Below are 12,256 nucleotides of genomic sequence, written 5' to 3'. Positions count from 1 at the left end.
ATGCTGGGTAGACCTGTTGCCCTCGGCCGGCCTTTGGACGTGGCGGCCTAATGCTGGGTAGACCTGTTGCCCTCGGCCGGCCTTTGTACCTGACGGCCGAATGCTGGGTAGACCTGTTGCCCTCTGCCGGCCGGCCTAATGCTGGGTAGACCTGTTGCCCTCGGCCGGCCTTTGGACGTGGCGGCCGAATGCTGGGTAGACCTGTTGCCCTCGGCCGGCCTTTGGACGTGGCGGCCGAATGCTGGGTAGACCTGTTGCCCTCGGCCGGCCTTTGGACGTGGCGGCCTAATGCTGGGTAGACCTGTTGCCCTCGGCCGGCCTTTGGACGTGGCGGCCTAATGCTGGGTAGACCTGTTGCCCTCGGCCGGCCTTTGGACGTGGCGGCCTAATGCTGGTTAGACCTGTTGCCCTCGGCCGGCAGTGTTACCGGCCGGCCTAATGCTGGGTAGACCTGTTGCCCTCGGCCGGCCTTTGTACCTGACGGCCGAATGCTGGGTAGACCTGTTGCCCTCTGCCGGCCGGCCTAATGCTGGGTAGACCTGTTGCCCTCGGCCAGCCTTTATACGTGGCGGCCGAATGCTGGGTAGACCTGTTGCCCTCGGCCGGCCTTTGGACGTGGCGGCCTAATGCTGGGTAGACCTGTTGCCCTCGGCCGGCCTTTGGACGTGGCGGCCTAATGCTGGGTAGACCTGTTGCCCTCGGCCGGCAGTGTTACCGGCCGGCCTAATGCTGGGTAGACCTGTTGCCCTCGGCCGGCCTTTGTACCTGACGGCCGAATGCTGGGTAGACCTGTTGCCCTCGGCCTGCCGTTTTACCGGCCGGCCTAATGCTGAGTAGACCTGTTGCCCTCTGCCGGCCGTGTTACCGGCCGGCCTAATGCTGGGTAGACCTGTTGCCCTCGGCCGGCCTTTGTACCTGACGGCCGAATGCTGGGTAGACCTGTTGCCCTCTGCCGGCCGGCCTAATGCTGGGTAGACCTGTTGCCCTCGGCCGGCCTTTGGACGTGGCGGCCGAATGCTGGGTAGACCTGTTGCCCTCGGCCGGCCTTTGGACGTGGCGGCCTAATGCTGGGTAGACCTGTTGCCCTCGGCCGGCCTTTGGACGTGGCGGCCTAATGCTGGGTAGACCTGTTGCCCTCGGCCGGCAGTGTTACCGGCCGGCCTAATGCTGGGTAGACCTGTTGCCCTCGGCCGGCCTTTGTACCTGACGGCCGAATGCTGGGTAGACCTGTTGCCCTCTGCCGGCCGGCCTAATGCTGGGGAGACCTGTTGCCCTCGGCCGGCCTTTGGACGTGGCGGCCGAATGCTGGGTAGACCTGTTGCCCTCGGCCGGCCTTTGGACGTGGCAGCCTAATGCTGGGTAGACCTGTTGCCCTCGGCCGGCCTTTGGACGTGGCGGCCGAATGCTGGGTAGACCTGTTGCCCTCGGCCGGCCTTTGGACGTGGCGGCCTAATGCTGGGTAGACCTGTTGCCCTCGGCCGGCCTTTGGACGTGGCGGCCTAATGCTGGGTAGACCTGTTGCCCTCGGCCGGCAGTGTTACCGGCCGGCCTAATGCTGGGTAGACCTGTTGCCCTCGGCCCGCCGTGTTACCGGCCAGCCGAATGCTGGGTAGACCTGTTGCCCTCGGCCGGCCTTTGTACCTGACGGCCGAATGCTGGGTAGACCTGTTGCCCTCGGCCGGCCTTTGGACGTGGCGGCCGAATGCTGGGTAGACCTGTTGCCCTCGGCCGGCCTTTGTACCTGACGGCCGAATGCTGGGTAGACCTGTTGCCCTCTGCCGGCCGGCCTAATGCTGGGTAGACCTGTTGCCCTCGGCCGGCCTTTGGACGTGGCGGCCTAATGCTGGGTAGACCTGTTGCCCTCGGCCGGCCTTTGGACGTGGCGGCCGAATGCTGGGTAGACCTGTTGCCCTCGGCCGGCCTTTGGACGTGGCGGCCGAATGCTGGGTAGACCTGTTGCCCTCGGCCGGCCTTTGGACGTGGCGGCCGAATGCTGGGTAGACCTGTTGCCCTCGGCCGGCCTTTGGACGTGGCGGCCTAATGCTGGGTAGACCTGTTGCCCTCTGCCGGCCGTGTTACCGGCCGGCCTAATGCTGGGTAGACCTGTTGCCCTCGGCCGGCCTTTGTACCTGACGGCCGAATGCTGGGTAGACCTGTTGCCCTCGGCCGGCCTTTGGACGTGGCGGCCGAATGCTGGGTAGACCTGTTGCCCTCGGCCGGCCTTTGGACGTGGCGGCCTAATGCTGGGTAGACCTGTTGCCCTCGGCCGGCCTTTGGACGTGGCGGCCTAATGCTGGGTAGACCTGTTGCCCTCGGCCGGCAGTGTTACCGGCCGGCCTAATGCTGGGTAGACCTGTTGCCCTCGGCCCGCCGTGTTACCGGCCAGCCGAATGCTGGGTAGACCTGTTGCCCTCGGCCGGCCTTTGTACCTGACGGCCGAATGCTGGGTAGACCTGTTGCCCTCTGCCGGCCGTCTTTCCGGCTGGCCTAATGCTGGGTAGAACTGTTGCCCTCGGCCGGCCCTGGTACCGGCCGGCCTAATGCTGGGTAGACCTGTTGCCCTCGGCCGGTCTTTGTCTCTGGCCGCCCGCGGCGTGGTAGTCCTGTTACCGTCGGCCGGCCTTGCAGCCCGGCCGCCGCGCGATGGCGCCCCGTCTCTTCCATCGGACGCGCGGCCCCCTTGTCGTCTCTGCAGCGGCGAGCACGCCTTCGGCGGTCGGCCTGCACGTCCGGCATGACCGCGGGCACTGGCAGCCCAGCAGGCAGCCCTGCTCTCGCGTCTTCTTCCCCCCGGCGAAAGGCGGGGCGTGAAGGCGGGCGACTTTCGGTCCCAGCCGTGCCCAGGTGTCCCTGCCGGCTCCGTGCGCCAGCATCCACTGGCGAGCTCCGCCGGCCTCTTCCCCAGCCGCGGCCCCTGTCCGCTCCGCCGTCATGGTGCCGGCACCCCACTTCCCCAAGCGCTCCCCGACAGGAGCAGGCAGCGTTGTCGCGCCCCCTCCCCGTGCTCGAATGGACCGCGGCCCTGCTCCGGGCTTCATTTCTGCAGCGCGCTCGCTCGCTCGCTCGCGCGCTCCCTCCCTCCCCCCCCCCTCCCCCCTCCCCCCGGCCGCCCGCCCGCCGCGCTGCCGCCCTGCCGCAGGCTTGAGCGGCGCCGGGGCGGAGGAGGAAGGAACGCCACCAAAGCAAAAGGCTCCGAGAAAGCTGAACAGAGAGCTTCTTTGACCAGGGACAGACGGCGCCAATCATCCCGCCGCCATCCCTGCTTGTGCACCAGGCTCTCCGCCTGCCGACCTCGGCATCAGCCTCCCGCCGCCGCCGTGTAAACTGCCCGGTGGGACCGTGGGCGGGGGCAGGAAGAGGCTGAAAGTGCTGCCAGGGAGGCTGATGGCGGAGGGCGGGGTCGCCCCCAACCGACAATGGGCAGGGCCCGAGGCAGTCTGAAAGCGCTGCCAGGGAGGCTGAGGGCGGGGGGCGGGGCGCCCCCAACCGACAATGGGCAGGGCCCGAGGCAGTCTGAAAGCGCTGCCAGGGAGGCTGAGGGCGGGGGGCGGGGCGCCCCCAGCCGACAATGGGCAGGGGCCCGAGAGAGTCTGAAAGCGCTGCCAGGGAGGCTGACGGCGGGGGGCAGGGCGCCCCCAGCCGACAATGGGCAGGGGCGGGGAAAGTCTGAAAGCGCTGCATGGGAGGTTGATGGCGGAGGGCGGGCTCGCCCCCAGCGTTAATGGGTGGCTGCGGAAGACGGGGCAGGGACAGGGAGAGGGCAGGCGGCTTCGTGCCGGCCCCGGGCGCCTCGACAGCGAGCCCTCACGGCCCCCCAAACCCGCGCCGAGGCCCCAAGAGCTCTGCAGACCTTCCGCGGAAGAACCGGCCCGAAAGCGGCCACCCGCTTGCCGACGGCGGCGCCGGTCGCCTCGATGCAGCCGCCTCCGTGGGGCGGGAAGGGGCAGGGCGAGTTGTGCCAGGGCGCGGCGGCTTTGGGCCGAGTTTCGCTGCACGTACGTGCTTCCCCTGGCTGTGCTGCGGCCCGTGAGGTTCTGTTTTGTGGGGGGGGGGGCTCTGTAGGTAGGGTCTCTGGGGGACGGGGGAGGAGGCGTGGGGTAGGGAGGACGCCGTTTGGGGGGGTCAGTGTGTCAGCAGGGCGAGAACCGGGCACAGGCCCTCCGTCAGCTCGGCTGTGGGCCCAAAGGGATCACAAATAAGATTTGGCAAGAGTTTTGTTTTCCGGAAAAGATTTTCTTTCCGAGTAAATAGAAGAGGCAATCATTCAAAAAAGGCAAAGAGGAAATGAAACAAATCAAATCAAATCAAAACAAAACAAAACAAAACAAAACGAAATAAAATAAAATAATAAAATGAAATGAAAAGAAATGAAATGAAATGATGAAATAAAATGTTGTCGAAAATATGTCTTGGTCTTGAAATCGATTCTGCCGGGCGGGGCAAGGCTGCTGGAGCACTTGGGCTCCGGAGCGTTAAGAGGCTGTGGGGTTTCCCCGGCTCCGAGATGGTACAAGGATGCCTCGTCTACCCGGATCCGCGAAACGTGGCCCGTCCCGCGGCGGCCAGGTCGACGCGGCTCCGGGGCCGGTGGCGTGGGACCGCCGTCGCCGGCGAAGGCGCAGCGGCGGCGGCCGTGGCCGCGACGACCAGGTCTACACGACTCCGGGAAACTTGGCCGGTCCCGCGGCGGCCAGGTCTACTGGGCTCCGGGATGGGCGGCCGCCGTGGCCGCGGCGACCAGGTCTACCCGCCTCCGGGACCGGCGGCGTGGGTCCGCCGTCGAGGGCGAGGGCGCTGCGACGGCCGCGGCGACCGGGTCTACCTAGCTCCGGTGCGACCCGGGCTGCGTGCAGCATGGCGAAGGTAGACCTGTGGTCCGCATCACGGCGTGGGCAGACCTGGTGTCCGCAGCATGGAGCGGGTAGACATGTTGTCCGCCGCATGGAGTGGGTAGACCTGTTGTCCGCGTAATGGAGTAGTTAGACCTGGTGTCCGCAGCTTGGAGTGGGTAGACCTGTTGTCCGCAGCAAGCCGTGGGTAGACCGGTTGTCCGCAGCAAGCCGTGGGTAGACCTGGTGTCCGCAGCATGCCCTGGGTAGACCTGGTGTCCGCAGCTTGGTAGACCTGTTGCCCGATTCATGCCCTGGGTAGACCTGTTGTCCGCAGCAAGCCGTGGGTAGACCTGGTGTCCGCAGCATGCCCTGGGTAGACCTGGTGTCCGCAGCTTGGTAGACCTGTTGCCCGTTTCATGGCTGGGTAGACCTGGTGTCCGCAGCATGCCCTGGGTAGACCTGGTGTCCGCAGCTTGGTAGACCTGTTGCCCGTTTCATGGCTGGGTAGACCTGGTGTCCGCAGCAAGCCGTGAGTAGACCTGTTGCCCGTTTCATGGCTGGGTAGACCTGGTGTCCGCAGCATGCCCTGGGTAGACCTGGTGTCCGCAGCTTGGTAGACCTGTTGCCCGTTTCATGGCTGGGTAGACCTGGTGTCCGCAGCAAGCCGTGAGTAGACCTGTTGCCCGTTTCATAGCTGGGTAGACCTGGTGTCCGCAGCATGCCCTGGGTAGACCTGGTGTCCGCAGCTTGGTAGACCTGTTGCCCGTTTCATGGCTGGGTAGACCTGTTGTCCGCAGCAAGCCGTGGGTAGACCTGGTGCCCGCAGCTTGGTAGACCTGTTGCCCGATTCATGGCTGGGTAGACCTGTTGTCCGCAGCATTGAGTTGGTAGACCTGGTGTCCGCAGCATGCCCTGGGTAGACCTGGTGTCCGCAGCTTGGTAGACCTGTTGCCCGTTTCATGGCTGGGTAGACCTGTTGTCCGCAGCATTGAGTTGGTAGACCTGGTGTCCGCAGCATGCCCTGGGTAGACCTGGTGTCCGCAGCTTGGTAGACCTGTTGCCCGTTTCATGGCTGGGTAGACCTGGTGTCCGCAGCAAGCCGTGAGTAGACCTGTTGCCCGTTTCATGGCTGGGTAGACCTGGTGTCCGCAGCATGCCCTGGGTAGACCTGGTGTCCGCAGCTTGGTAGACCTGTTGCCCGTTTCATGGCTGGGTAGACCTGGTGTCCGCAGCAAGCCGTGAGTAGACCTGTTGCCCGTTTCATGGCTGGGTAGACCTGGTGTCCGCAGCATGCCCTGGGTAGACCTGGTGTCCGCAGCTTGGTAGACCTGTTGCCCGTTTCATGGCTGGGTAGACCTGGTGTCCGCAGCATGCCCTGGGTAGACCTGGTGTCCGCAGCTTGGTAGACCTGTTGCCCGATTCATGGCTGGGTAGACCTGTTGTCCGCAGCATTGAGTTGGTAGACCTGGTGTCCGCAGCATGCCCTGGGTAGACCTGGTGTCCGCAGCTTGGTAGACCTGTTGCCCGTTTCATGGCTGGGTAGACCTGTTGTCCGCAGCATTGAGTTGGTAGACCTGGTGTCCGCAGCATGCCCTGGGTAGACCTGGTGTCCGCAGCTTGGTAGACCTGTTGCCCGTTTCATGGCTGGGTAGACCTGGTGTCCGCAGCAAGCCGTGAGTAGACCTGTTGCCCGTTTCATGGCTGGGTAGACCTGGTGTCCGCAGCATGCCCTGGGTAGACCTGGTGTCCGCAGCTTGGTAGACCTGTTGCCCGATTCATGCCTGGGTAGACCTGGTGTCCGCAGCAAGCCGTGAGTAGACCTGTTGCCCGTTTCATGGCTGGGTAGACCTGGTGTCCGCAGCATGCCCTGGGTAGACCTGGTGTCCGCAGCTTGGTAGACCTGTTGCCCGTTTCATGGCTGGGTAGACCTGGTGTCCGCAGCAAGCCGTGGGTAGACCTGGTGTCCGCAGCCTGGTAGACCTGTTGCCCGATTCATGCCTGGGTAGACCTGTTGTCCGCAGCATTGAGTTGGTAGACCTGGTGTCCGCAGCATGCCCTGGGTAGACCTGGTGTCCGCAGCATTGAGTGGGTAGACCTGTTGCCCGTTTCATGGCTGGGTAGACCTGTTGTCCGCAGCTTGGTAGACCTGTTGCCCGTTTCATGGCTGGGTAGACCTGGTGTCCGCAGCAAGCCGTGAGTAGACCTGTTGCCCGTTTCATGGCTGGGTAGACCTGGTGTCCGCAGCATGCCCTGGGTAGACCTGGTGTCCGCAGCTTGGTAGACCTGTTGCCCGATTCATGGCTGGGTAGACCTGTTGTCCGCAGCATTGAGTTGGTAGACCTGGTGTCCGCAGCATGCCCTGGGTAGACCTGGTGTCCGCAGCTTGGTAGACCTGTTGCCCGTTTCATGGCTGGGTAGACCTGTTGTCCGCAGCATTGAGTTGGTAGACCTGGTGTCCGCAGCATGCCCTGGGTAGACCTGGTGTCCGCAGCTTGGTAGACCTGTTGCCCGTTTCATGGCTGGGTAGACCTGTTGTCCGCAGCATTGAGTTGGTAGACCTGGTGTCCGCAGCATGCCCTGGGTAGACCTGGTGTCCGCAGCTTGGTAGACCTGTTGCCCGTTTCATGGCTGGGTAGACCTGTTGTCCGCAGCTTGGTAGACCTGTTGCCCGTTTCATGGCGGGGTAGACCTGGTGTCCGCAGCAAGCCGTGAGTAGACCTGTTGCCCGTTTCATGGCTGGGTAGACCTGGTGTCCGCAGCATGCCCTGGGTAGACCTGGTGTCCGCAGCTTGGTAGACCTGTTGCCCGTTTCATGCCTGGGTAGACCTGGTGTCCGCAGCATGCCCTGGGTAGACCTGGTGTCCGCAGCTTGGTAGACCTGTTGCCCGTTTCATGGCTGGGTAGACCTGTTGTCCGCAGCATTGAGTGGGTAGACCTGTTGCCCGTTTCATGGCTGGGTAGACCTGGTGTCCGCAGCAAGCCGTGGGTAGACCTGGTGTCCGCAGCTTGGTAGACCTGTTGCCCGATTCATGCCTGGGTAGACCTGTTGTCCGCAGCATTGAGTTGGTAGACCTGGTGTCCGCTGCATACCCTGGGTAGACCTGGTGTCCGCAGCTTGGTAGACCTGTTGCCCGTTTCATGGCTGGGTAGACCTGTTGTCCGCAGCATTGAGTGGGTAGACCTGTTGCCCGTTTCATGGCTGGGTAGACCTGTTGTCCGCAGCTTGGTAGACCTGTTGCCCGATTCATGGCTGGGTAGACCTGGTGTCCGCAGCAAGCCGTGAGTAGACCTGTTGCCCGTTTCATGGCTGGGTAGACCTGGTGTCCGCAGCATGCCCTGGGTAGACCTGGTGTCCGCAGCTTGGTAGACCTGTTGCCCGTTTCATGGCTGGGTAGACCTGGTGTCCGCAGCAAGCCGTGAGTAGACCTGTTGCCCGTTTCATGGCTGGGTAGACCTGTTGTCCGCAGCAAGCCGTGGGTAGACCTGGTGTCCGCAGCTTGGTAGACCTGTTGCCCGTTTCATGGCTGGGTAGACCTGGTGTCCGCAGCATTGAGTTGGTAGACCTGGTGTCCGCTGCATACCCTGGGTAGACCTGGTGTCCGCAGCTTGGTAGACCTGTTGCCCGTTTCATGGCTGGGTAGACCTGTTGTCCGCAGCATTGAGTTGGTAGACCTGTTGCCCGTTTCATGGCTGGGTAGACCTGTTGTCCGCAGCTTGGTAGACCTGTTGCCCGATTCATGGCTGGGTAGACCTGGTGTCCGCAGCAAGCCGTGAGTAGACCTGTTGCCCGTTTCATGGCTGGGTAGACCTGTTGTCCGCAGCAAGCCGTGGGTAGACCTGGTGTCCGCAGCTTGGTAGACCTGTTGCCCGTTTCATGGCTGCGTAGACCTGGTGTCCGCAGCATGCCCTGGGTAGACCTGGTGTCCGCAGCTTGGTAGACCTGTTGCCCGTTTCATGGCTGGGTAGACCTGTTGTCCGCAGCATTGAGTTGGTAGACCTGTTGCCCGTTTCATGGCTGGGTAGACCTGTTGTCCGCAGCTTGGTAGACCTGTTGCCCGATTCATGGCTGGGTAGACCTGGTGTCCGCAGCAAGCCGTGAGTAGACCTGTTGCCCGTTTCATGGCTGGGTAGACCTGTTGTCCGCTGCAAGCCGTGGGTAGACCTGGTGTCCGCAGCTTGGTAGACCTGTTGCCCGTTTCATGGCTGGGTAGACCTGGTGTCCGCAGCATGCCCTGGGTAGACCTGGTGTCCGCAGCTTGGTAGACCTGTTGCCCGTTTCATGGCTGGGTAGACCTGGTGTCCGCAGCATGCCCTGGGTAGACCTGGTGTCCGCAGCTTGGTAGACCTGTTGCCCGTTTCATGGCTGGGTAGACCTGTTGTCCGCAGCAAGCCGTGGGTAGACCTGGTGTCCGCAGCTTGGTAGACCTGTTGCCCGATTCATGCCTGGGTAGACCTGTTGTCCGCAGCAAGCCGTGGGTAGACCTGGTGTCCGCAGCTTGGTAGACCTGTTGCCCGTTTCATGGCTGGGTAGACCTGTTGTCCGCAGCATTGAGTTGGTAGACCTGTTGCCCGTTTCATGGCTGGGTAGACCTGGTGTCCGCAGCATTGAGTGAGTAGACCTGTTGCCCGTTTCATGGCTGGGTAGACCTGGTGTCCGCAGCAAGCCGTGAGTAGACCTGTTGCCCGTTTCATGGCTGGGTAGACCTGGTGTCCGCAGCATGCCCTGGGTAGACCTGGTGTCCGCAGCTTGGTAGACCTGTTGCCCGTTTCATGGCTGGGTAGACCTGTTGTCCGCAGCATTGAGTTGGTAGACCTGTTGTCCGCAGCAAGCCGTGGGTAGACCTGGTGTCCGCAGCATGCCCTGGGTAGACCTGGTGTCCGCAGCTTGGTAGACCTGTTGCCCGTTTCATGGCTGGGTAGACCTGTTGTCCGCAGCAAGCCGTGGGTAGACCTGGTGTCCGCAGCATTGAGTGAGTAGACCTGTTGCCCGTTTCATGGCTGGGTAGACCTGGTGTCCGCAGCAAGCCGTGAGTAGACCTGTTGCCCGTTTCATGGCTGGGTAGACCTGGTGTCCGCAGCATGCCCTGGGTAGACCTGGTGTCCGCAGCTTGGTAGACCTGTTGCCCGTTTCATGGCTGGGTAGACCTGTTGTCCGCAGCAAGCCGTGGGTAGACCTGGTGTCCGCAGCTTGGTAGACCTGTTGCCCGTTTCATGGCTGGGTAGACCTGTTGTCCGCAGCATTGAGTTGGTAGACCTGTTGTCCGCAGCAAGCCGTGGGTAGACCTGGTGTCCGCAGCATGCCCTGGGTAGACCTGGTGTCCGCAGCTTGGTAGACCTGTTGCCCGATTCATGCCTGGGTAGACCTGGTGTCCGCAGCAAGCCGTGGGTAGACCTGGTGTCCGCAGCATGCCCTGGGTAGACCTGGTGTCCGCAGCTTGGTAGACCTGTTGCCCGTTTCATGGCTGGGTAGACCTGGTGTCCGCAGCAAGCCGTGAGTAGACCTGTTGCCCGATTCATGGCTGGGTAGACCTGTTGTCCGCAGCATGCCCTGGGTAGACCTGGTGTCCGCAGCTTGGTAGACCTATTGCCCGTTTCATGGCTGGGTAGACCTGGTGTCCGCAGCAAGCCGTGAGTAGACCTGTTGCCCGTTTCATGGCTGGGTAGACCTGGTGTCCGCAGCATGCCCTGGGTAGACCTGGTGTCCGCAGCTTGGTAGACCTGTTGCCCGTTTCAAGGCTGGGTAGACCTGGTGTCCGCAGCTTGGTAGACCTGTTGCCCGTTTCATGGCTGGGTAGACCTGTTGTCCGCAGCTTGGTAGACCTGTTGCCCGTTTCATGGCTGGGTAGACCTGGTGTCCGCAGCATGCCCTGGGTAGACCTGGTGTCCGCAGCTTGGTAGACCTGTTGCCCGTTTCATGGCTGGGTAGACCTGTTGTCCGCAGCAAGCCGTGAGTAGACCGGTTGCCCGTTTCATGGCTGGGTAGACCTGTTGTCCGCAGCATGCCCTGGGTAGACCTGGTGTCCGCAGCTTGGTAGACCTGTTGCCCGTTTCATGGCTGGGTAGACCTGTTGTCCGCAGCATTGAGTGGGTAGACCTGTTGCCCGTTTCATGGCTGGGTAGACCTGTTGTCCGCAGCAAGCCGTGGGTAGACCTGGTGTCCGCAGCTTGGTAGACCTGTTGCCCGTTTCATGGCTGGGTAGACCTGTTGTCCGCAGCAAGCCGTGGGTAGACCTGGTGTCCGCAGCTTGGTAGACCTGTTGCCCGATTCATGCCTGGGTAGACCTGTTGTCCGCAGCAAGCCGTGGGTAGACCTGGTGTCCGCAGCTTGGTAGACCTGTTGCCCGTTTCATGGCTGGGTAGACCTGTTGTCCGCAGCATTGAGTTGGTAGACCTGTTGCCCGTTTCATGGCTGGGTAGACCTGGTGTCCGCAGCATTGAGTGAGTAGACCTGTTGCCCGTTTCATGGCTGGGTAGACCTGGTGTCCGCAGCAAGCCGTGAGTAGACCTGTTGCCCGTTTCATGGCTGGGTAGACCTGGTGTCCGCAGCATGCCCTGGGTAGACCTGGTGTCCGCAGCTTGGTAGACCTGTTGCCCGTTTCATGGCTGGGTAGACCTGGTGTCCGCAGCAAGCCGTGGGTAGACCTGGTGTCCGCAGCTTGGTAGACCTGTTGCCCGTTTCATGGCTGGGTAGACCTGTTGTCCGCAGCATTGAGTTGGTAGACCTGTTGTCCGCAGCAAGCCGTGGGTAGACCTGGTGTCCGCAGCATGCCCTGGGTAGACCTGGTGTCCGCAGCTTGGTAGACCTGTTGCCCGATTCATGCCTGGGTAGACCTGTTGTCCGCAGCAAGCCGTGGGTAGACCTGGTGTCCGCAGCATGCCCTGGGTAGACCTGGTGTCCGCAGCTTGGTAGACCTGTTGCCCGTTTCATGGCTGGGTAGACCTGGTGTCCGCAGCATGCCCTGGGTAGACCTGGTGTCCGCAGCTTGGTAGACCTGTTGCCCGATTCATGGCTGGGTAGACCTGGTGTCCGCAGCATGCCCTTGGTAGACCTGGTGTCCGCAGCAAGCCGTGAGTAGACCTGTTGCCCGTTTCATGGCTGGGTAGACCTGGTGTCCGCAGCATGCCCTGGGTAGACCTGGTGTCCGCAGCTTGGTAGACCTGTTGCCCGTTTCAAGGCTGGGTAGACCTGGTGTCCGCAGCTTGGTAGACCTGTTGCCCGTTTCATGGCTGGGTAGACCTGGTGTCCGCAGCAAGCCGTGAGTAGACCTGTTGCCCGTTTCATGGCTGGGTAGACCTGGTGTCCGCAGCATGCCCTGGGTAGACCTGGTGTCCGCAGCTTGGTAGACCTGTTGCCCGTTTCATGCCTGGGTAGACCTGTTGTCCGCAGCAAGCCGTGGGTAGACCTGTTGCCCGTTTCATGGCTG

The sequence above is a fragment of the Sturnus vulgaris genome, unplaced genomic scaffold (assembly GCF_052056855.1).
Source record: "Sturnus vulgaris isolate bStuVul1 unplaced genomic scaffold, bStuVul1.hap1 Scaffold_184, whole genome shotgun sequence".
NCBI lineage: Eukaryota > Metazoa > Chordata > Aves > Passeriformes > Sturnidae > Sturnus > Sturnus vulgaris.
Note: the sequence above shows the minus strand (reverse complement) of the source record.